The 25,150-nt window shown below is 43.9% G+C and overlaps 1 protein-coding gene across 4 annotated transcripts in view; it reads right to left on the reverse strand.

The window, feature by feature from the left end:
* LNX1 (ligand of numb-protein X 1) overlaps positions 1-25,150 on the reverse strand; it is a 117,866-nt gene that overhangs the window by 68,161 nt on the left and 24,555 nt on the right. For 2 of the 4 annotated variants that reach the window (XM_082238120.1, XM_082238123.1), the window contains exon 2: positions 22,273-22,432. The gene's annotated coding sequence lies outside the window, so the exon portion shown is untranslated. Of the gene's footprint in view, positions 1-3,674; positions 3,796-8,841; positions 9,113-22,272; positions 22,433-25,150 lie in introns of those variants that run through there. The other 2 variants (XM_082238121.1, XM_082238122.1) reach the window with 2 other exon arrangements.

Consider the following 25,150-nt stretch of genomic DNA (forward strand, 5'->3'; position numbering starts at 1 on the left):
ACAGAGCAAAGATCAAATGAAATTGTGTTGCAACTTCTGTGGTTGGTAATTTTAGGGAACAGGAGGCAACAGACAAACCTTATTGTGCAAGCCAGTGATTCAAAGCTTAATTGGAGTTTGTGTTAAAGAACAAATAACAGAAGAAATGGTGCTATGCAACTGTCAGTCAACTCCGTAAGTGGTTTTTGTCAGAAACTCATCTTTCGGCTTCTGCACCCTCTCCTCTCCACCAATGTGCAATATGTGGAACTATAACATTATTATTCGATATTTATTGCATTTACATTTTGCCTTTCTACCAAAAAAGCTCAAGCTGGTGTCACCATTCTCCCTCTTTTTATCATCACATGTGTGGCAGGTTAGACGGAGAGAGTGTGCCTGGCCCAGGGTCACCCAGTAAGCTTGAAGGCCAAGAGGGGATTTGAATCTGGGCCTCTTCCATCCCAGTCCTTCATTTTATCCTACGCAGCACACGGATTCTCATAATACTGACCTACCTTACAGCGTTGTCAGGATTATTGACATAAAAATAACAGAAGAGTTTGAGCACTCAAAAAACAGATGCTCTGTATGATTGTTGTTGGGATGCGGGTGGTGCTGTGGTCTAAATCACAGAGCCTAGGGCTTGCCAATCAGAAGATCAGCAGTTCAAATCCCCGCGACGGGGTGAGCTCCTATTGCTCGGTCCCTGCTCCTGCCCACCTAGCAATTTGAAAGCACGTCAAAGTGCAAGTAGATAAATAGGTACCACTCCAGCAGGAAGGTAAAGGGTGTTTCCGTGCACTGCTCTGGTTCACCAGAGGTGGCTTAGTCATGCTGGCCACATGACCTGGAAGCTGTCTGCGGACAAATGCCGGCTCCCTCGGCCTATAGAGCGAGATGAGCGCCGCAACCCCAGAGTCGTCCGCAACTGGACCTAATGGTCAGGGGTACCTTTACCTTTACCTTTATGATTGTTGTTACCCATCAGGTAGGGAACACAATGGGGCAAGATAAATCTATGTGTTCCATGTTGTTTAACTTGTGGTGTTGTTGTTTTTACTCACATTATTCCTTAGAGTTGCAACCACTACCTGTGCTTTTTCTTCACTTTTTCTGCAAGCACCATGAAATGGGCGATAAACACTCTATATCATACATATATAGGGTGACAACTTCCTCTGGTTTGCTCTTGATAGGCTCTCATGTCTTCACAAAATCCTAGTGGTGTATATCCAAGCTGTGAAACAGCTGTTAAAAACACATGGTTCATGCTTGGGGCGGGGGAAGGCAGGGAAGGACAGATGGATTACTGATCTGCATGGATGACCCCAAGACACTGACATCAGGGTCAACGTCTAAGACTCTGGGTGATATAATGATGACACTTTAAAATCATCCTTATGCCACTTTGCAGCAACTTATTATTTACCTCATCACTTGGCTGCTTAGCCTAAAGAATAATCACTCACAGAATATATTTTTAGAGTTGGTGTGAAGTTAGTGCCCAGGGAGTCTCTGGAAAAATCTCGCCATTGTGGCAAAGAGCTGCAAGTCTGAATTTTACTTAATGTACAACAGCCATGTCAGAAGATCCTGGAAATCACTGAGGCACTGAGTTCAAATCTCACTTTTCAGCTTGTAACTTCAGAGTAGGAGTTCCTGGATATCTCTGCAATCACCATCATGATTTTCGGTGAAGTAAACAGGAGGAACTTTGACGCATGATGTACACATCCCAATCTCCTTGTTAATACAGATTTTCCTTTCTGGGGGGCGGGAGGAACCCTGATTAATATTGTTAAGACTGGTGTCACTGTTTCAAAACAAAACGATTTAAGTTTTTGGATATAGTTTGTTTCTGACATGCTGTGTGACATTTCTTAGAGGTATTGTTGGCATCCATTTTTCTTGAGAGGTGGAATGCCGAGGGTGAATAATGATAAAATCGGGAAAGGTATGGACAGTGCTGTGCTACCCCGAATTCTGGTTAAGAGGGAATGAGAAGGAAAATAGCTTGGCAAAAGGTTTCCATGTGGAAGTGCCCTGCACCTCCCAAACTGCAAAAATACATTTCCTTTCTTCCTGCCTCATTCCACACCTAGTTATAATTCAAGGCTGGCTTCCCAGTGGTCCCCACAAAATTCTGCAGCGTCTCTCTTATAGAAGGCATAACTCTGCCTGCTGCTTCAATATGAAATCCATTCCCTAGGGAGACATTATGTTTCTCTAGCATTCAGGATTACATATGAAAAAGAAAAGTACTATAACCGCTATAGCCCTGAAAGATTATACAACAATTTCATTAATGCCAGTGGGAGGCGGGGAATCCTTGATTTACTACTTGTGGCAGGCATCAGATAAAAGCAAAGATGGATTAGGGTCACTATACAATATTTATGTTAGCCACAGCCTATATCCATAACGCAAGTAATGTGCTGCGCCTTATTCTGTTGTCATTCCCTGGAGGTGTCAGGTTTGATTCTGTTTATTTAATCTTGAGGATACCAAAACAAAATAGAAAGGTTGTATAAATGCATGATTAACAACCTGGCATTCAGGTCATTAGCAGGGCAACTCTTAAGCATGTTTACTCAGAAGCAAGACCCACTGAGTTCAATGGCTTGTAGCCAATGCTTTTCCTACTTACTGAAGTCCCATTGAAGTTAATGGGCATGACTTAGATCCGAGGGAAGGTGCATCCCGTTTCCTCGCTTAAGGCACCTTCACTTGCCTCCTCCATCACCACCACAAGGGCCACAGAGATTCAGCTTTCAAACCGATGTACTGGCACTGCACTTCCAGAGGAGGAAGGGGAGCGGATGATGCATGGTTACAAGGAAAGAGTGTGTCTTTTGGTCCCACAACTGACTCAAGCCACAGCATGGGACCCAAAAAGATGTACGTCTTCCGGGTCCACACTCTGGCACAGCTAGGGCACAGGAGCCCAAATGGGACATCCAGGATTGGGATCAGAAGTCAGGGTGGCTTCTGTAAATCTGGGGCGTTCCACATAAAATGGGAGAGTCGCATAATGTGATATAGAGGCCAGCCCAGTGTAGGCCTGAGGCCTACCATGTGAGATGCGGCTGGAGCTGAAGACCTCATGAGGGAAAGCCAGGAGATTATGGTGGGGTAGAAAGAGTTGAGAGCAAGAAAGGGTTGTGGCCAGCGGAAAGGTGTAGCTACATTTGCTATTTACTTATAAAAGTATCATATTCCGCCCTCTCAGATATCAGGGAGGTGTACAGATTTTTTTAAAAAATTAAAAACACACATTAAAAACAGTACAGTTCAACACAGTTTTCCCCTGTGCACTGTTCTATGCTAGCATTTTAATTGTGAGGAACCCAGGCAGAGCAAAATGTGTGTAACTCCACCTAGAGCATGTAGGGTGGTTATATATGTAGTGAAATTTCAGCTCCTACCACTCCAGCTAACCTCTCCCTTCTCTTGGATGCCTGTGGGAAACAAAAATTAGTGAAGAAGATGCCTGAGGCTGTGTTACTGATCGGGGTGCCACTAGGTGCTTAAAGGACCGGGGCACAAGTCTACGCTTCTCCTGCTCACCAGACTACCTCCCTAACAATACACCTCCTGGTTATGTTTCTGCATCAGTTATTAACTGACCCGTCCCTCCCATCTGCTTAAAAATTCCAGTCAGTTGACAGAACTTGTAATGATGCCAACCATACCTTGACGCTTCAAGGGATTCCAACGTGCTGTCGAAAAATTAATCAGCTTTCATTACAGGCAGTTAGAGGTTGCTACCATTTTGGAAACGAGTGCGGCTGACACACAAAGAATTTATCGAAAAGTCACCTCAGTGAGTCAGCACCTGGGGTTGTGAACAAGAGCTTCAGATTGTGAAGCTATTGCTCTATCACCCCTCTCTCTGCCTCGCTCTCTCTTGTGCAAGACTCCAGAGCAGTTTATCCAGTTGAAAGCAGGCTTAGCTGGAATATGGTGCTTTCTTTTACAGGTCATGAATACAATTATATCCACAATGATTATAATTAAAAAAACAGGCCGAGAGAGAAGCATTGCTCCTTCAGGCCATATTCTGCTGTTGTAATAAAGAAGATCAAAAAGACCCAGTACAGACACATATAGTCAAGTCAACACAGACACGGGTATGTGTCGGTATGTTAAATCCACAAATTCCAGACTGTAGGCTTTTTTCTTCATACTAAGAGTCTGACCTAATGACATCCTACACAGTGCTGGCACAACCCACATCCTAGTATACAGAGCAAGTCCCAGCTAACTTTCTGCACCCTTGGAGACAGATACTGCAGCTCTGAATTACTGCCAGTTCAAGTGAGAAGTTGGCAACTCATTCAAGAAGTAATGATACTATAGAAGTGAGGAACTGCTAGTGGGAATGGTGTTTGGTTCCTGGGCACTGCTTGGTTTCCTGCTGTGGCTCATAGCGATGCGGGGAGGGAGGGAGACATAGCAAGGTAAGGCAAGACTTTGTTGGATCAGGCCCTTGTGCCGTAATCAAAAGATGACATAGAAAATTCAGTGCCAAAATTTGCTACCTGCTGTTCTCTTGCTCACAGGAAGTAGCTCATTCCTGAAGCACAAGCCCATGGAAGGGCTGATTCACATGAAACATCTTGTGGCTTATATCGTGCCTTGCAGAATGCGATTTGTAGCTCGCTGTCTGGCATTCCAGAGTGTAGTACAGGTGATCAACCCAGCAGAAGAGCCACTTTAAATATGCTGCTGACATGCCTGGATTGAGTCTTTGGTGACATCCACACCGTATGTTTAAAGCACACGGATTCTCCCAAAGAATAATGGCAGCTGTGGTGCGTTAAGGGTGCTGCATGCCATGCAAGATCATCTTATATAAGTTGTTGTGGGGATGTTTAATAAGCTTCTTGTTTTATTTGACCCTAAAATGATTATGTGTTTTTTGCAACTGTAGCGTTAGTAACAATTGTTTGCAGCGGGTCTTCTATTTATATATGCAGCCAGCATTTTTTTCTGAACTCTAAATACAACCCTGTTTGGTCATGGCACATGGTTAAAAACAAATACATTTTGACTGCCTGACTGTCTTTGCTTTTATTAAGCATCACAAGACTATTAACCTCAGGGCTGGGGATTCAAGTCCCATACTGGGCGGGGGGGGGGAGATTCCTACATTGCAGGGGGTTGGACCAGATGACCCCTAAGGGTCAAATCCAACTCTATGATTCTGTTCATCATATTGTTAGTTTTGTATGTATGATAGTAACATTAAAACACTGATATCTCAACTAAAGTACAGCCAAGATGTTCAATGGATGTAAGTATTCCACTTGCAGAGCACATCTGAAATGAGTAAGTAGAACATATAACATCCTAACTTTAAATACTAGAAGTGGCTTTTCAAAGCCTTGAAATACAACAGAAAATTCAACTGCTGCTCATACCACCAAAACTATTACAGCAATTGTCTTGTTTTTATGTCACCTACCATTGGCTGACATCTGATGAGCTGTAGGCACAAGATTTATTGGGATGGTCCATCTGAAGCATGCTTATTATGTGTGCCAATAAAAGAGTCAGACACATAAATAGATTTAAGAAGGCCACAACTTTATTTTAAACGGGCAACTTTTAACAATTAACATCCCCAGACCAGTCATTAAGGAGATCTCTGTGCTCCTGAGGCCCAGCATGGCTGTCCCACCAATTGACCTATCCCCAACTGGGCAAGCCTGCCCAATCCCAGGGTGAGTTGAATGCCAGCTCCAAATGGCAGCCACTTGTACTTTGCCACCCCAGCTTGTCCCCAAGGAGATAGCAATCTGTGCTAAGCTCTCCACCTTTCCTTGACAATGATGTTACCTCCCAGGCTCTTTCACACCTCTAAAGGGCTCCTCCTCAGTCGCTGGCCACCTGCCAAGCCGTGACAAAAATTAACAAGTCCAATTAAAGCTAGAACACATCCCATCCCAACTACAGCGCCCTGGGGAAGACAACAAGCCTGCTCTGCAAAGGCCAATTCTGCAGAACATGCAAAAATTCCCTCCTAACCCTATAAGGTGGATCCAAGACTCTCAGGGCAACTGCTAAAAACTGGGAGAGGAGAGCACTGCCTGCCTCACAAAACTAACCTTGGGCAAAGGGCAGGACTGCCTTAAATATGCTGATTTCCCCCTTCTTGTACCAAATCTTGTAAGGAACCATTGCCCTCACACAGTGGTGGACTTGGGTACTATGGGGCCCTGTGCAAGGCCAAAATTTGGTGCCCCCTTCAGCCCTCATGCTGCGTTCCAAAACTGGGAAAGCACTAACAAAGCTTTAGGAAGGAGATGGGAGGACTCTAGGACCCTGTCAGGGCCTCCTGCCTTCTTCCCAAAGCCCAGCGCCCCACTTACTGGGCTTTGAGACGGTGCCCCTTGGCTCACATAGGCCTAAATTTGTCCCTACCTCACAACTCTGGCAATGTGGCCCTCCCTGTGGCTGCTCCTCAAGGCCACCTCAAACTTCTTCCGTCCTACAAGCTGTGCCCTCAGAAGCTAAGGCACACCAGGTCCCATAGGATATGCTTCCACAAAAGGACATAAGAGATTTCAGCCTATTATTGTTATTTATTAAATTTGTATACCGCCCTTCATCCGCAGATCTCAGTGCAGTTCACAACATAAAAATACAACATAAAAACACAAAATACATGATTTTAAAACCCCAATAACTCCCCCATCCCACAAACACACCTTGATCTAAAGGTGTATAATGAAGGTGCCAGGCAAACCTCCCAGAGGAGAGCTTCCACAAACAAGGAGCCACTACAGACAAAGCCCCTTTTCTATAGGAAATGCTTTTAAAACAAATACCAACAGTAAGTTAAGAGTGGCATTAAAAAAATAATAATCTAAAATAATGCAATTAATTTTGTAACATGAATTATCCAATGCTACAATAGAGTCACAAGAAAATCTCTCCAAGGCCAAATTCCCATGAAAGACTATTACCATTACTTATTTTCCAAAACTATTTGTGCTACTTGAAATTGTTTTAGATGCTTTGTTTTATTGCTTGTGTTCACCATCCTCCTTTGGGAGGAAGGGCGAGACATGCATTGAACAAATAAGCAGGGATTTTGTCAGCCGGAACTCGGCGGAACTCAGTTCTGGCACCTCTCAGGTGGGCACCGTTGCCATTATAAGAGAACAAAGGAGGCATTCATGAGTTCGGGCACCTCTTTCTCTAGAAAAATAGCACTGCTTATATTCAGCTCTAGCCTTTGATACCAGGGCAATCAGTGGCCTTACTCAATGTTTTCCCTGGTACCTGAATTAATATCAATGAGAACACCCGGGACTAAAGAAGTCCTTTCCAAGTAGGGTGGCGCCTTCCTTGTGGAATGCCTGACTCAGCAGACCTAGGAGGCAACTTCTTGGGCTTCCTTCACCAGCTGAAAAACAACTTCCAAATAACCAAAGGCCCATGCAGCTATGAGCTGATTCCCTCGCATTTCCAACACAACAAGAATCAAACAGTCATTGTGTGCTTCTTAGGAGAGGATTTTCTAATAGCTGAAGCTATAGATAAACACCACACTTCACTAATACATTTCTATTATCATGACACCTCTAAAGCAGGCTTTCTCAACCTCGGCCCTCCAGATGTTTCGAGACTACAATTCCCATCATCCCGGACCACTGGTCCTGCTAGCTAGGGATCATGGGAGTTGTAGGCCAAAAACATCTGGAGGGCCAAGGTTGAAACCGCCTGCTCTAAAGGAATGTCTATGCACAAAACTTGGGCAATTGTAGCTCCACCCCCAGTGGATTCTGTTTATTGATTGTCTTTCTTCCAAGCAGCTCAAGGCAGCAGACAAAGTTCTCCCCACCCCCATTTTATCCAACCTATCAGGTAGTTTGGGCTGAGAGGCCCCAAGGTCACCCAATGAGCTTCATGACTGATCTCCCAGGTCCTAGTCAACACTCCACACTGGATCTGAATTTTAATTTGGAAATGTCCATGCAGTTTTAGGAAATAATTGTTTCTTCGACAAAGGTTTCAGTAAAATCACACCATGTGTTTTCAACATTTGTGTATGAGAGAGAAAAGGGGGGAGGGAGTATATGCTCCCTAGTTTTTGTTTGCATTCATATGCACACTTCCCTGGGAGTCAACCCCATTGAACACAGCAAGACTTCCTTCCAAAGGATTACAATGTGCCTACATATGAATCCAATACAAAGCAATGCAAGTTTCCACAGACACCTTGTAAACCTTACAGCAAACCAGTCTCAGCTGCAACAACTTAACTCTCCATTCTTTTTATATTTTAAAAAAAACCTTTGACACATCTAAGCCCATCAAGTCCACTTTGTGCATTCTAAACACTCAGTCATAGTCACAGACAACAGAGGTACAGGATGCTAAAAAAATAGACATGCTAAAATGGTAAAAATAATACTAAAAAATGGTAAAATGGTAAAAAATATGGTCATGGTAAAAAATATAGCAATGGTAAAATATTTTTATTTCACACAAATCCTCTGCCACAGTTCCCACATGTATATACAACCCAGTCATTAGCACACGATTAGAAACAGCCCCACCCCAATCATTAGTAGTAGTAGTGAATTTATTACTTGCCCTTCTCCAGAAGCTCCCAGGGCAGGTTATACAACAATTTAAAATTCAGTATTCAAAGCAGTTAAAACAAATTGCATTCTCAGGAATAGCAACCAGATGCTGTTTTCTCATGGAAGCAGGCTCCAACATGTGGATTCTTAGATGGAGGACCAAGTCCATGTGCCAACATGTGCTACATGTTCAGTCCCCCAGCCAGTGCTGTACAAGCTACACTGAGCCCATGCTCTGCATCTTACAGAGGAGAAGGCTTACCTTGTCTCTAGCTGTATTCCATATAGCGATGTCCTGCGGCAGTTCACACATATTTCAAAAGACCAGTGACTTCAGAGTATTTCACCTTCCAAAAAGAACACTCTCCGACCTTTCCTACTTCTGGAGTAACCTAATCAACATAAGCTTTGACAGATACTTTCTTGACTGCTTCTGAAGGCAAGAAAAGTCCTGTCCCAAGAGGCTGATCAACAGCAAGACAGACGTGAACTTACTGCTTCACCGGCATGCTTCTCACCTATACATCAGGAGCCAGTCATGTGGTGTAAACCAAGTCAGGTGCCTGATCTCTCCTGAACTACTCCTCAAAGTATGTACTCCTCCTAATTGCCCTCATAAATGCAACGGCACTGCCTGCAATAAATCTTTTTATGCAAATGAGTAGGGCTAGAGAGTGCAAATTGTTTGACTGCCACTTAAGTTGTTCCTCTGAATGTTCAGGCAGAGTTGTTTTTCCCCGGGCAGTCCGGTCACATCATAAAGATCCAAGGACACAGTTGTATTGATCTGGAAATATGACTTTTGGGCAGTTAATAAAGATCACTCAAGGTGCACTAGTTGGGATCTGAGAAACCAGGTTCAGATCCTCATTCAGCCGTGAGGCTCACTGGGTGGCCTTGAGCAATTCAATTCCCCCCCCCCAAAAAAAATTTTTTTGACCCTGCAGGATTGCTCTTAAACTAGGGTTACCAGACGTCCCCATTTCCCGGGGATTTGCGAATAAGTCCCCAAACAAATTCCATTCCTAGAATGTCCCCAGATTCCATCTAATGTTCCCAGGAAATGCAGCAGCAGCAGCAGCAGCAGTCTCAGCAGCCTGGAGCAGTTAGCTCTGGCTGGCCTCAGGAGCTGCTCAGAAGTCCCCATAAGATGGTGGTGCAGGGGCTCAAAGATGCAGCTTCCGGGCTGCCTCCACCTTCCCTGACCCCAGCAACTAAGCTGTGAAGGGAGGCTTCATGCTGCCTATCAGAGCAGCCTCCCAACTCCTACTTGCGTGCAAGCAGGAGCGGGGAGGGGATCTCTCAGCTGTGAAGGGAGGCTTCACGCTGCCTATCAGAGCTTGCGTGCAAGCAGGAGGGGGCAGGAATCTCTCAGTTAGGCAATGGGAAGCCTCCCTTCCCAGCCGAGGGATCCCTGCCCCCTCCTGCTTGCACGCAAGTAGGAATGGGATTGGGGTTGCTCCAATGGGAAGGGAGGCATTGCGCTGCCTGAGCCTTGCTGCTGCTGCTCTCAGGCATCCTTCTCCGCCTTCCATGCCTGACCCACCGTGCACCTCTTCCCCATCACCACCACCGAAGAGCCAACATCTCAGGGGCTGCCCAGGCTCATGGAGAAAGAGCCTCGGAGGAAGGGGAAATGTGGCGGTTGAGGTCAAGGTGGCGGCCGCCCTTCTGCCACCGCCGTAGCTGCAGCATCAATGTCCCAAACATGTAGTATTCATTTATTTAAAGTGTCCCCGGATTCATTGAAAAAAAATCTAGTAACCTTATCTTAAACATACAGCCTAATCTTATGCTTAAATTCTGTAGCTGTCTTTGTACCTCCATATAAATAAAGTGTCACTGAATGCATTGGGACACCTTTAATTAAACACAAATAGACTCAGGCTTCACTGCTGTGATATCACCTACACTTTCCATCAGAGGCAGATTTCGGGCAGTGTGACCAGTTCCATGCACCGGATGCCAAGCCTAGTGGGTTCTGCAGGGAACCACAATGATAATGTAGTGAATTGGGCAGAATGGAAAGTGAGAGTTGGGTGCCAAATTTTGGCCTTGTATGGGGCACCATTGAAATGTGAAAGGCCCTGTTTCCATTGAATTAAGTGGAATTTCTGAATAAGAATGGATAGGATCAAATTACAAGCTTAAAATGAGGTGTGGATGAGCCCCAAGTATGGAAGAGCCCTAAGGCAAGTTATTGGGGACTCCTATTTTGAAGATGGGGAATAAAGTTGGGGAAGGAAGACTCCATTGTCATGGACATACACATAGAGCTAAGCCGGACCTGTCAAAAACCTGATGGATACATTTTTAGACTTATGACTACCAAGGTCAGCAGTGGGAAGATGCCTGTTAACTGAACTCAGAAGATTGGAAAGCCAATAAAGACTAAGACATAATTAGAGAGATATCTTAATATATAATTGTGGGAACAAAGAAGCCATCGCGTAATTGGAAAAATGAAATCTACAAAGCTTAAAATTAACATTATAGAGTACATTTTATTTAAAGCACTGCCTGTTATGTTTTCCCAGTTCATTGGTTTAACTGCTCTAGACATGTTCTCCTCCAGCCATTTTTACAAAGGGATATTACTGGTCTCTCTGTATCACATGCGTTTCCTTAATCTACTTTATGGCAGCTAGTTTAATGGGAGATGCCTGATTTTAAAACTAAGCTATCAGTACCCTCCTGATATATCTAGTTACTAAGAAAATTAATATTTTACCATACTCCAAAATTCCTTAAAGGTTTAGCTAATGACACATCCCAAACTCTTATTCAGTAGGGGTTCTTTTTTGAACACAGCTGGCCAGCTAATCAGTAGCACTCAGTGCAGTCATGTTGCTTCCCAGGAGGGAATAATCAAACAGAATTGCCATTCATTTCAACATATCCAATAGACCAAAAAGCAGGAAGAAGTACAGGCAAAGATACATTTTAGTCAAATTAGGGGATGTGTGTCTAGCTGAGCAATGGAAGCTTTCTCATGATTTTGAAAGCAAAACTTGTTAGGAATATATCTGATGAGCACATGGCAAGGACTGATGCAAGAGTGCAAGGAGGAGGAAGGACATCAGGAATTTGTAGCCATGCAACACAGCAGGGATATTTAGGGACTCGAAAATCCTTTCTCTGACCACTAGAGGTCCTGCCCATGGCCCCCTGGGAATCCAAGAACTGAGACTGACACTATAACTCTGAGAATCCCCTGGTGGGGTGGGGAGGATTAAAGTGAAAGCCAAGCTCTGTAGGCAACCAAATTCTACGCTGAATTTCCATGCCTCTACAGCAAAGCTTGTTGACAGGCATGAAAAATGGGAACATCCCTTCCTTAAACCAAATTCATTCTGTTCTACAAGCTATTTTTGTTCATTCTAATTGAATCAAGTCCATAAAACAAATAAAGAAAACCCAGCGTTTAAAAAAATCCAGCAGTTTGGCTAAGCCAAAAGGCACACGCATGTAAATAAAAATGGAGCCAGCACAGGATTTTCGTCCCATGGGGTGAACTTGGCATTCCTCTACCTCCTCTCTTCGGATGACATAAATGCTTGCCTCCTAAGGGGGCCATATGTAAAAGATTGTTATGCAAGCTACATCTGCTGAAACCCCCTCTTCTGCCTAAGGGCCATCTTCAAATTGTCCCATTTTCTTGATCGTATTGCCTTTTCCTGTGTGCTTCTCATGGCTGTCCAACTTTAAATTGTTTGCATAAATGTGCCATTACACATTTCTGGTGCTTTTCTTGTTTGGTTTTAAAATTTGGTTGTTTGCTTCAAACTGGAACACTGCACAGCCCCTCCTGCTTTGAGCAAGGCAGACTTGCTCTTCCTTCCTGAACTTGATCCTCAAGAGAAGATTGAGCATGTGACAACAAATATAGTCAGTAGCCTTTCAGTTAACAGTAGCAGGGAGCTCCTCAGTCTACACGTGTCTGCAGTACTAGAACCAACCTAACACTGCTTAACTGCCTGAGCAACCAACAGGGCACCAAAGAACCAGGGGGAGACGACTCTGAATGGGCAAACAAACAACAAAAACCCTGAAAAGTAGCTTTTCTCAGAAATGTTGCATAATAACTGCGTGGGTTTGTGTGGCACAATGTTTTGCTTGGGGCACTATTTAAGCAAGGCCTGCGTAATTCACTCACAGCTGTCGGACTTGACAGCAAAGCCACCAACACAAAGCCTTCCCAGTAATAACTTGTTGCCAATCCATCACTGCATGGTTTTAGGTGAAGCATAACTTTAATGCAATACATGAGTGAGCTTATGGTGGAATCACTGTTCATAGATTGTGGGGGGGGGGGAGAGAGAGAGAAACAAGGGTGGGGTGAGGAGGAGATGTGTGAAACCTTTTGCATATTTTCTTTTAGTTTGGCAAAATGTAGCCAGAAGCAGTTTTATTTTCATCTTCAGCTGGCTCAGTTTATATAGAGAAGCCAGCTGGCTTCCCATACAGTGTGCCTGAGATTCCTGGAACTCAAGTACAATAAAAACGGAGTTATTCCCCAGACGTTAAATTGATAATTGAGGCCTTTCAGTTAATTTGATTTGGATAGCCAGGCTAAACAAACCGCAAATCTTGAGGGGGTGAGGGTGGAAATGCTCACGGCCCTGCTTGTACGGTAGCATCTGTGTTGGATCCTAATAGTTGCACTTGAGTTAATGATTGATTGACCTGTCCAAGTTCTCTCTGGAATTAATTTGGAGCAGAGTGAGTAATTCCTGGGTGTCCCCTGGATGTCTGAAAAATAATACATTTGCACTCCATAGTGGGTCCAGGGTAAATTTTGTGCCTCAATTTGGTGTCTACACAACCAGACACATAATTTTATTATGTGTGTTTGATTTTTAAACTGTCGACATCGTCTGTATTTTTTATCCTATCTACTGTTGTTAAAGTTTATTGTAACAAATATTTCATACCATGTTCTACAAATAGCTCAGAGATATTTTGTGATTGAGCTGCTTATAAATCTTGCTAAACAATTAAATACAGTGGTACCTCAGGTTAAGTACTTAATTCATTCCGGAGGTCCATTCTCAACCTGAAACTGTTCTTAACCTGAGGTACCACTTTAGCTAATGGGGCCTCCCGCTGCTGCCGCACGATTTCTGTTCTCATGCTGAAGCAAAGTTCTTAACCCGAGGTACTATTTCTGGGTTAGCGGAGTCTGTAACCTGAAGCGTCTGTAACCTGAGGTACCACTGTACATGTCACCGCTGCCATATGCCAGAGCCCAGGGAACCTCAGCGAACCTGAGAGTTTTCTTTGCCATGCCTCAATCATGCAACATCCCAAACCAAAAGGGAGGAAAGCAGACAGTTTGAGTTTATTACTATGCCTTTCAACCAGAAATGTCCCCAAGGTGGCCAAGTGATAAAATGCAGCTTACAGATATTTTAGACCTCTTTTTTTTTTAAGTCTCATGCCTCCCAAATGCACCCACCCCCGATGCCAAAGAAAGCAGGAGTAAATCCTCAGGCAGCTGCTCCTCTCAGCCAGCAACTCTATCAAGGTTGTGAGGGGTAGAGCAAATGGAGAAGCTTTCCCTTGAAGGGCCAAATACAGCCTTATTCCTGCAACAATGCCTCCCAGACAACAGCTGTGCTTGTAAGAGTCCCAAGCTGGCCTGATGTGATGATGTCACTATGGCACAGCAGATCATAGAATTGTAGAGCTGGAAGGGATCCCAAAGACCATGTGGTCCAACCTCCTGCAATGCAGGGGTCTCAGATATGTCACAAAAGGTAAAGGACCCCTGGACGGTTAAGTCCAGTCAAAGGCGACTATGGGGTTGTGGTGCTCATCTTGCTTTCAGGCCGAGGGAGCTGGCGTTTGTCCACAGACAGCTTTCCAGGTCATGAGGCCAGCATGACAAAACCACTATTGGCACAACAGAGGACCGTGTTGAGTGCTGGAAATGCCATTTACCTTCCCACTACAGTGGTACCTATTTATCTACTTGCACTGGTGTGCTTTCGAACTGCTAGGTTGGCAGAAGCTGGGACACAGCAATGGGAGCTCACCACCATAGTGTGGATTCGAACCGCCAACTTTCTGATTGGCAAGCCCAAGAAGTTCAGTGGTTTAGACCACAGCGCCACCTGAGTCCCATGCACACGTATAACCCTAAAACCCTCCTTCCTTTAAAACACTGCATTTTATCTTACACAGTTTGGAACCTGCAGCCTGATGCATGTTTATTCAACGGCAAGTTTAACAGGACCTGTTCCCATGTAAATGCACATCGGGTTTCAGCCCCTCCCACTTGCTCATGTGCGTGTGTTTTTCAGATGCATGCACATTTCTTCATTTTATTTCTAAAGTACATGCACACCTTTCCTTATAAGATGTTCCAGGGCCACTCACAGGTCCCAGGGGTTGTATCCAACATTGCCTGTACCCTAGCAGAACAGACTTCTGCTCCTCCACCTTCCTCTGTCTCACAATCCTCTTTGCACCTCAAAATCTGCTCTGGGGGACCTTCCAGAGCAGATTTTTTTGAAGGGAGCAAGTAGCTGCAAGGGGTGGAGCGAAAGCTGAATCACTGTGTGAGCCAAAGTCCAATCACAGGGTGTTGGATTCCATCCAAGGACTGCAACTGCAGTTCACTTTCTAAAGATTTTCTTGCACTTGCCACTTAGCTTTAAGGCCAACTCTTGTCCAACAAGTCCAGTGGGTTATCAACCAAGAAGCTGCAGGCAATTTTGAGACATACCGCAGAACACTTGTAAGATAGTATTCAAATCACTCAGTTACATAATTTCAGCACACGTGATAGTTAACTAGGTGCATTAACTCTACTGCACTTAGCATATTATGTTTTAATTATGCTGCGTGCTCATGCGGTTCCTTTAATCTACGGGGCTTCCAAGTATTCGGACGTTATTAAAAGAAGCCTCATGCTTCCACGCATGAACTCATCTCACTGGTTAGATGACATGGAGTGTGTTTGGATGACTTGCCCATAATCACATATTCCTGAATGAGTCTTGTGCTAGAACTGAAGCCTGTTTAGGAACACAGGAACATAGGAAACTGCCTGATACTGAGTCAGACCACTGACCCATCTAGTTCCCTAGTCTCTTTCTTGGGCACTGACTTTTTAGGTTTAGGTTTTCCTAGCCCTGCTCGGAGAAAGAATCCAAAGCCAGTGTGGTGTAGTGGTTAAGTGCAGTAGTCTCATAATCTGGGGAACCAGGTTCGCGTCTCCGCTCCTCCACATGCAGCTGCTGGGTGACCTTGGACTAGTCACACTGCTCTGAGGTCTCTCAGCCCCACTCACTTCACAGAGTGTTTGTTGTGGGGGAGGAAGGGAAAGGAGAATGTTAGCCGCTTTGAGACTCCTTCGGGTAGTGATAAAGCGGGACATCAAATCCAAACTTTTCTCTTCTTCTTCTGCATGGAAAACTCACCTCCTGCCATCCCTTAGCTACTCTAGAAATAGATTGAATCATGCAGTCTTTATTCCACCAAACTATCCCTGGTATCTCTGCTTTCCTATTGGCTTTCGTCAAGCCAACCATTTCACCACAGCTACATTTCATATTCACAAGCACAAGGGCATATCAAGTGTTCCTGTGCAAACCAAAGATGGTATCTGCTCTCACCACTTCAGATATCCTCATACTTAGGTCACATGGCAAAGCATCCAAGATGGCGGTGGTGGCATCGGATATGGATAGCACCGTCTCCCACAGGCTTACACGTGCACACACTGCACAGAGAATTTCAATATTTCAGCCAAGTCTGATTATAATAAACAGAAAGACTGGCGGGGAAGGAGAGGCAAGGGCTTGGATGGATAAAGATATATTTACATGATATCACAACCAGTGTCAGAAAACAATGCACGCTGGTTGGCCTGCACGATGAGTGGGAACATGTGGAACATTGTGGGGAGGAGTTATGTGAAGAAAGTCTGCAAATGGGTTTGCAGGATGGGTGGCTGCCATGACAGGATTGTCCTCACATAGCCACTGACTAATGCCTGAGCTACCTCAGAGTACTCCACACTTGAGCTTGAAAGCTAGAGGTCTAAGTGGGTGACACTTTACAAACTGACACATGAATATGCCTTGTACACATGGAGAGCAAGTAGCTAAGTAGACCAATTCCATTTATGTAAACAGCTTTGTGTCAACCCACAACCAGTCACTGCCATTTAACGTCTTGAAGTGGTATGAAAGACTCTTGACACAGTGGGAACAACCCACATGCCAATGCCCACTGTGTGTGTGTTTTGTCTGTCATGTGCAACAGTCATGAGTCATGGAGGCTGTTCTGAGCAATTTTTTAAAACCTTTCTTCCTGAGCAATTTCCACCCAATTACTCCTATATATAGTCCAACTCTTAAAATTTGGCTACATTTAACACTCACCATGTCAGAGGTTGTCAAACTCTGCCTGTTTGGAATTCTGAGGGTGCCCTCCAATCATCTGTCACTGGAGGAAAGCTTGGCTCAGTTAATTTCCCTCTCTTCTCAATTGCCAGGAGAAATTAACCTGGTGTGAAAACAAAAGTCTACAGGACAACAGCAGCTCCTCCTCTCTAAGCACTGAGATTAAGCAAACACCTATCCTTGAGGGTTGACTTCAGGGTGACTTGAGAATTCTCATCAGTCAGACCCTGCCTCGGGATATATGAATTGTTTTCTCCCATGGTTTTGAATAAATGGCCGGACATGTGTCTAATTTCATTTTACCTGTCTAATGAGTTCAAAATGTGGACACTGCTTGTTACACGGTTGATTGGTTTATATAATAATAATAATAATAATGCTTCACTTTTTGTACCCAGCTTATCTGACTGGGTCGCCCCAGTAACTCTGGGTAGCTTCCAACACGATATACAAAAACACAACAACAACAACAGAATATCACACATTAACACCACCACCACCACCGAAACAACAACAGGGCGCCACACATTAAAAGAGTCCCAATACGAATATCACACACTAAAAGAGTCCCAATACAGGGCTGCCTTCAGATGTCTACGGAAGGTCATATACCATAATTATTTATCTCCTTGATATCTGATGGGAGGATGTTCCACAGGGCGGGAGCAATTACTAAGAAGGCCCTCTGCCTGGCTCACTGTAACTTCACTTTTCACAGTGAGGGAACTGCCAGAAGGCCCCCAGAGATGGACCTCAGTGTCCGGGCAGAACAATGGGGGTGGAGATGGTCCTTCAGGTATACAGTGCTTTTTTTCTTTAAAAATTGTTTAGGGGCACTCTCATTTTCCTACTCATATTGAAATGCTGCCCTTCAATGAGGCCAAACATAGATTCACAAAATGTTTAGGGGTATGCGTACCCCTGCATCCCCCCCCCCAGGAAAAAGCACTGTATACAGATATCCCAAAAAGCAGGCATTGGCTATTCATAAGGCTAGATCTATAAAACACATCAAGGCTAGATGGACCAGTAAAGAGCTATTATCCTTTAAAATACTGAAAACTAAGTTATATGTGCTCTTCCACACAAAAGTTGCACTTTAGAAAGTAATGTTCTTGATGTGGGGGGAATGTCGGAGTTTTCTTTTAAAAATATGTATTTGGGGAGTTTTGCTTCAAACTGGACATTTGAAGTGTCAAACTGTACATGCACAAGCGGTGTGAATGCTAGTCAGTTTGGAAAGTTTTTTATTTTATTTTCTTTCTTACATGGGAAAAAAAGATCCTTGATTTATTAGGTGATGTTACATTCTGCAAAACAATACATTTTCCAAGCCAATAGAGTGAATCAAATCTCTTCTCCTGCCTGTGCATTTTATATGCATTTCTCACCAAAAATGCTATTCTATTGGGAGCCACTGGAACCTTTTGCAGAGCTCTCGCATAGCATATCCATTTTCTTCTCCAGTAGACATGCAGTATTCGGAGCCAGGAACATTCCTTTTCTCAGCTCAGGGCTATACATCTAATAAAGGCCTGCAGCCGTTAACGCCCAGACCCAGAAGTCCAGAAAAACACTCCAGAAAGTACCAAAGACACTGGAAGAACAAACCTAAGAGCAAAATGAACTGGTACCAGAAACTGCAAGTAGGGATTGTTTCACAGGATAAGAGAATACTATCTGACAGACATGCTTTTTCAGCTTGTTTGGATTTATGTTGGTGGAAGGTTTTTTTTAAAAAAAGTTAGGTGCATCACTATAAAAGACTGAATTATTTTAAAACACTTCCTTAAGCCTCCTATACATTTCAGTCAGAACTAACCCCAAAGGGATATGCAGATATGTAACACACATCCTTTGCTATATCATACGCAATAGTTTTATGTTCTGTTTTACTGGGGATGGCCCTCCGTTTCAAGAACTGTCAAGTCCAAAATCAAAAAACGAGGAAGAGTACATACCTTGATGGCATCTATATACATAGTTAGCACGGTCGAAAGCAGCCTGAGCTGGTACACAGCTCATCTGGCTGCAGTCTTCCCCACCATTGTGAGAAGTATTGCACTTTTGTTTAAATTATGGTAATTATTTAGAAATTTGCATCTAGATGCATAGATTAGCACATGCAAATTTTGTGCACATTTCTGCCGTCTTTCGCTCTCCTTCTTGCCGATGCATCTTCTCTTTTTGCAGATTTGGCCACCCTAATGCATTCCCACTGCACCCACACACACCCATTGCATTTTATTGATTTATGTTATTTGTTAAAAGGGCTTCCAAGTTAATTAGGTCACACTTAAAATGAAGGGTGTGTGTGTGTGAAATTATGTCTGCCTAATACCATTACATACAGTAGTTCAACATGATGAAAACTCATTGGATAACTCAATAGTTACTTGGATGCTGATGCAACTGATAAGAGCAGGCATAGGCAAACTCGGCCTTCCAGATGTTTGGGGACTACAATTCCCATCATCCCTGACCACTGGTCCTGTTAGCGAGGGATGATGAGAGTGGCAGTCCCAAAACATCTGGAGGGCTGAGTTTGTCTACACCTCGGTAAGAGGTTAGCCAGTTGCCATTACTTTATTATTATCATTATTATGCCTACTTCCATTTACCGTATTTTTCGCTCTATAGGATGCACCTGACCATAGGACGCACCTTGTTTTAGAGGGGGAGAACAAGTAAAAAAAATTCTCTCCCTCTCTGCGCAGCGCCCCTTTAGCAAAGCAGCAGGAGAAATGGAGCCCCTTCCATTTCTCCTCCTGCTTCGCTGAAGGGACGCTGGGCAGAGAGGGAAAGCTGTGGAGCACCTCTCCAGCAAAGCAAAGCCAGGAGAGCAAGAGGGATCGGTGCGCACCGATCCCTCTTGTTCTCCTGGCTTCAGCGAAAGCAACCCAAAGCCTCCAGAACACGGCGGGAGTGCTCCCACTGCGCTTCGGAGACTTTGCGTTGCTATCGCTGAAGCCATGGAGCCTGCATTCGCTCCATAAGATGCACACACATTTCCCCTTAATTTTTGGAGGGGGAAAAGTGTGTCTTATAGAGTGAAAAATACAGTAAGTTGATATTGATTGATTGATTGATTGATTGATTGATTGAGTGACTGAGTGATTGCATTTAAATCCCACCTTTTTCTCCAAAGGATGTCAAGGTGGTGTACATCGTTCTCCCCCTCATCAGGTAATCCTCCCAACAACCCTGAGAGGTTGGTTAGGCTGAGAGGCAGTGACTGGCCCAAGGTCCCCCAGTGAGCATCCTGGTCGAGTGGGGATTTGAACTCTAGTCTCCCAGGTCCTAATCTGACATAACAACCATAATACCACACTGTGTCTCAAGTTGAAAGGAAGAGTGCAGGAGTAAGGGGGTCTACAAAGCCCCACAAGAATTAATAGGAAAATCCCATAAAGTTGTGCTTCCTACCACAGTCGTATCTCGGAAGTCGAACACCTTGTGAGTCAATCGTTTTGGCTCCCGAATGCCGGAAGTGAGTGTTCCAGTTTGCAAACGTTCTTTGGAAGCCAAATGTCCAGCGCAGCTTCTGATTACGTGCCTGAAGCTCCTGCAACCAATTGGAATCCGTGCCTTGATTGCCGAACTGACTTCCAGAACGGCTTCCGTTCGGCTTCCAAGGTACGACTGTACAGTGGTGCCCCGCAAGACGAATGCCTCGCACGACCAAAACTCGCTAGACGAAAGGGTTTTTCGGTTTTGCGTTGCTTCGCTAGACGAATTTCCCTATGGGCTTGCTTCGCAAGACGAAAATGTCTTGCGCTTTTTTCTTAAAGCCGCTTGAAGAGGCGCAGTTCGACGGACCATGCTTCGCAAGACGAAAAACATCGCACGACGAAAAGACTCACGGAATGAATTATTTTCGTCTTGCGAGGCACCACTAATTGGTATTAATCCTTAATACTGATTCCTCTCTGCCCCCCATTAAATTGGAGTCTTTAGAAAACAAATGCATACACTGTATTTGCATGTACTATATTTGACAAAACAAATTCTTAAAGTGCTTCTTACAAGTATAGGAACATGAAAAGATTTGCCCATTTCAAAATTTGGGGAAGGACAGAGTTATGTACACCTCATGTACACAAAGTATCTGCAAACGCCTTACACAGTCCCATAACAAATCCTAACTTTTCAGATCTGTTTTGCTGCACAACTCGTGCTCTGCCAAACTGCACAGAATCCACCAACTGGCATGTTTTGGTGCCTCCAGGTGCATCTCCAAGCTCTTCTCTGCCCAGTCCTTTTGTCCCTGCAGTCCCAGGCAACCAACAAAAACAAGAGATAAATTGTGACCCTGTCAGGCCACCATATATGGCTGCATTCAGCTTCCTGGGTCACAGGGTGTGCAGAGTTAAAAGCTCCTTTGATCACACTAGAACATCAGCTTGCTGTATCCACATAAACCTGTGTTTGAAACCAAACAGCAAATAGCTTCCATCAGCTGCTAACCTAAACATGTAGACCTTGTTGATCGCAGCAGGACTGACTTCTGAAAACACACACAGAGGGTTACAGATTTTTATGCAGGCTACTCCTTTGCAATCTGGGGCAAATTCTGTGTAGGGACAGGTCCATCCTTGTCCTTTTTTTTACAAAGCCAAACATGTTAGCAGTAACAAGAAACTATATACGGGAAGACTTTTACTACAGGAGATTTTGTGAGAGAGGTTTCAGTGTGGTTCTGGTGAGATTTCACCATATAACCCTGGGGTTTTGCCAGCCAAGGGATATAAAACAAAGCAATTACAACTGATGTTAAGAAGGATGTTGTTTAATTAGCATTTGGGGGGGGGGGATGAGGGATTTAAAATAATCCATACAGAAACTATAATCCAGCTGCATTTAAACTGCAATCCTTAAAACGCTTCTCAAGTATGTTGTTCTACAGAGTAATCAATGTGAAGATTGCCATCTCCTTATAGTATGATTCTGCATTTTTACCTGACAGTAAATCAACGGGACTTACTCTCCACTCAGCGTGCACAGGTTTGCAGCTTCGGTGAATTAAACCTTCCAACACAATGTTACAAGCAACCTCATGGAAGCCTTTCTTACAATAAAAGCCAGAGTGGAAGACTGAAGCAGAAATTTCACTTCAAAACTATAAAAGCAAGCACATTATCCAGTTCTTTTAAAAGCATGCAAATATTTGTTCCCTACAATTAGTTCCTCTGACAGGTTAGGATTTGCTTCTTTAATAATAGCCTGGAGCCCGTAAGCAAGAATGAAAGTTTAGAGCAAAACAGCGTAACTCAACTCACCTTTCGTTACTGGTGTATGCAACTAGATTTTCAATTCATTTGCAGGGCCATAAGGTACATCCCGACCAGAAGAAAAGAAAAGAAAGCAGCCTTCTTCAACAGATGTCTAGCCCGACGACAGGCATTCGACAACAAGGCATTCGAGCTCCCAATCTGATACCTGCAGGAAGAAAACTTTTTTAATTGGCTGGCCCACACAAGGAAATGCATGACATCACAGACGGCTGGAAAGACAAACTTTGCTGTGTGCACCTGAGAGATTTAAAGCAACAGTGAGCCGCACCCAACCTGTCATCTACCCAGAAACAAGTAAACTACATGTGCCTGCCTGCATACGAAGTTCAGATAACAGTCATGTCATGTGCAGTAAGATTTCCTTCCTTTTAGGATGCTCATGTCTCTTCTGCTCTCACCTTTTTTCCTTCAATAGCAAATTATTATGTAAATATGCTGCAGATTTAGTAAATCATAATTAAGACTAACCACAGGTTTGGACATAATACTGAACTCAGTTAAAAACAGAAGCGAAAGCTACAAAACTGCTCCCAGTTTTGACACAGGAGAAGGAAGTGGGGGAGGGGAGTGTGAGCCTGAGGCTCATCCAGGGTCATTCATTAACAATCAACCACAATATTTATCATTTTGTTTAAATACTGCCTCCGGCCTTGTTTGAGCATCATAATAAACCATAGTTAAATGCTGCACCAATCTTTGCTACTTTGCTCCTCCCTGGTATTGTGCAGGGGAAACAAACCACCATTTCTGGCATGCTCTTATGTCCAAACTTGGGTTTGTGTTTTATTTTACTTCCAACAAGCCGCAATCTTTTGTTCTCGTTTGTTCTTGGCTTAATTATTGTGGTTTGCTTGAGAAAAATGAGCCATGTTTTGATTCCCCTGCATACAAGAAGAGTTAAGTAAAAACAAACAAACAACCCCAAATTGGGGTTGACGGGAGTTGTCATCTAATAACATCTGAACCATATTGGCTACCCCACAGTAAGGCAATAACAATGGTTTACCATGACATACAAAAGGGGCCTCTGTGTCCAAATTCAAACTGCCTTCACTTCTGCTACACTCACTAACAGAAAACTGATTTCAGATCACAGCCGGCATGTACAATGGCCATTAAAGAAAACGTCCTCAGACATTGGCTGCCACTAAGGGAATGTCAGTCAACCACCCCTGACTAAGCCACCAGCTTAACCAAAGATGGTTGCTGTAATAAGAATTTTAAGGTCTTAAGATATATATTAAATGTTCATAAATGTACCAAGCAAACTCGTACATAAATATATAAACCACATGTCTGAAGCAGCACAGGAAGACAGTCCTGAAACCATTTTGACTCCCAAGCTGACCAAATGTTTCTCTGCAAGGAGGGAGGAGGTGAAAATAACCTTCCTTGTTACAGGAATTTAGTAATCACCATTTCAAAGGATGACAGACTACCACGAAAGGCAATCAGATAAGGCATTATCAGATAACCTGGCAGACAGGAAAAACAACAACATTCAAATTTCTGTGATAGACCACCTTTTCTGAATGTAGGTATGATGTTTGTGAGGGGTGGTCTTGGGTTACACCCCTTCTGTGATGTATGTATGATGTATGGAGGGGTGGTCTTGAGCTCCTGGGCAGGGAATTTAAAATGTCTATATAAGAGCAGGCACACCTTGGTTCTGGGTCCTCCTCCTTTCCTGCGTGCGAAGGGAGCACCCTGTTGCAACAGATCAATAAAGATCAGGCTTACTAGCTGCTTTGCTTCTAAATATTCTCCGGTTGCCTCTGTTATTTTCTCCTACCAATAGGGAACCCATGTAAGGAGACTATACGGGCTCTTGGATACCCCATAAGGGGAAAAGGGCAGATTTTGTTTACAACACTGCCCAGCAGCCGTAACATTTTTGCTGTATGGAAAAGATAGATACGAACATGCAATCTGAGTTAACACAAAGAAAAACAAATCTACTGTAGAGAGGTGCCAGCAGAGAACATGCCAGAATTTTGAGTGTCTAAGAAGCAGAGCAGCTTTTGAGCAGGTTTCACACAATTGGCACTTTACTGAAACAAAAATCCCTCTTTTGTTCTGAAAGGCAACTTGCTGCAGGAGGAAATACTGGTCCACCAACTATGTGAATCACAAACAAGACAACCTTTCCAACTGCCTTACTGATTGTTGGGAAGTGCAGCTTCTTTCCAAAGCAAAAGAAGCCACTTTTGAAGATTTCCAGAAGGGACGGCCGTTCTGGCCTTTTTGACTAAAAACAATCAAGTGTCTGTTGGCACATTAGAAAGGAAATTCCCATGGCCTAAGCTTTCATGGGCCACTCTACCAGATGCACGAAATACTCACCACAGTGGGCAGGTGTATACCCTGAACGTAAGAAGAATGAAGAAAAGTTTTCTACAAAGTGAGGCTAAAAGGTCAACAATGTAGAACACAGAAGTAGGTGAGTCATTGTACCATGTGCAACGCAAACTAGTTCCATACAATGTGGAACTTGGGACTCATCAAATCCTGGGAGTGGCTGGCTGACTACAGAAAGTAATTGTACCTCTGTATGCGCAGAGGATCTTGCTCTTTTCATTATCAGTTTTGCTAGTCCAGAGTTGGACACACCCATTTTGATTGGATTTTGTATTAATTTGAACAGTCTCTGCATACTGCTGTAACGAAAGCGGCTGTCTCATTCGTGCTTGTGCTTTTAGTCTCTTTAAATAAAAACACAAATCCTTATTTCAATATCAGACCTTCCAAGTGTCCTTATTTTACAGGGACAGTCCCAGATTTACAGAAGATTTGATCCCATAATGGCTGACTTAAAGGTAAAGGGACCCCTGACCATTAGGTCCAGTCACGGATAACTCTGGGG

The sequence above is a fragment of the Podarcis vaucheri genome (genome assembly GCF_965113315.1).
Source record: "Podarcis vaucheri genome assembly, chromosome: 9".
NCBI classification, from domain to species: Eukaryota; Metazoa; Chordata; class Lepidosauria; order Squamata; family Lacertidae; genus Podarcis; species Podarcis vaucheri.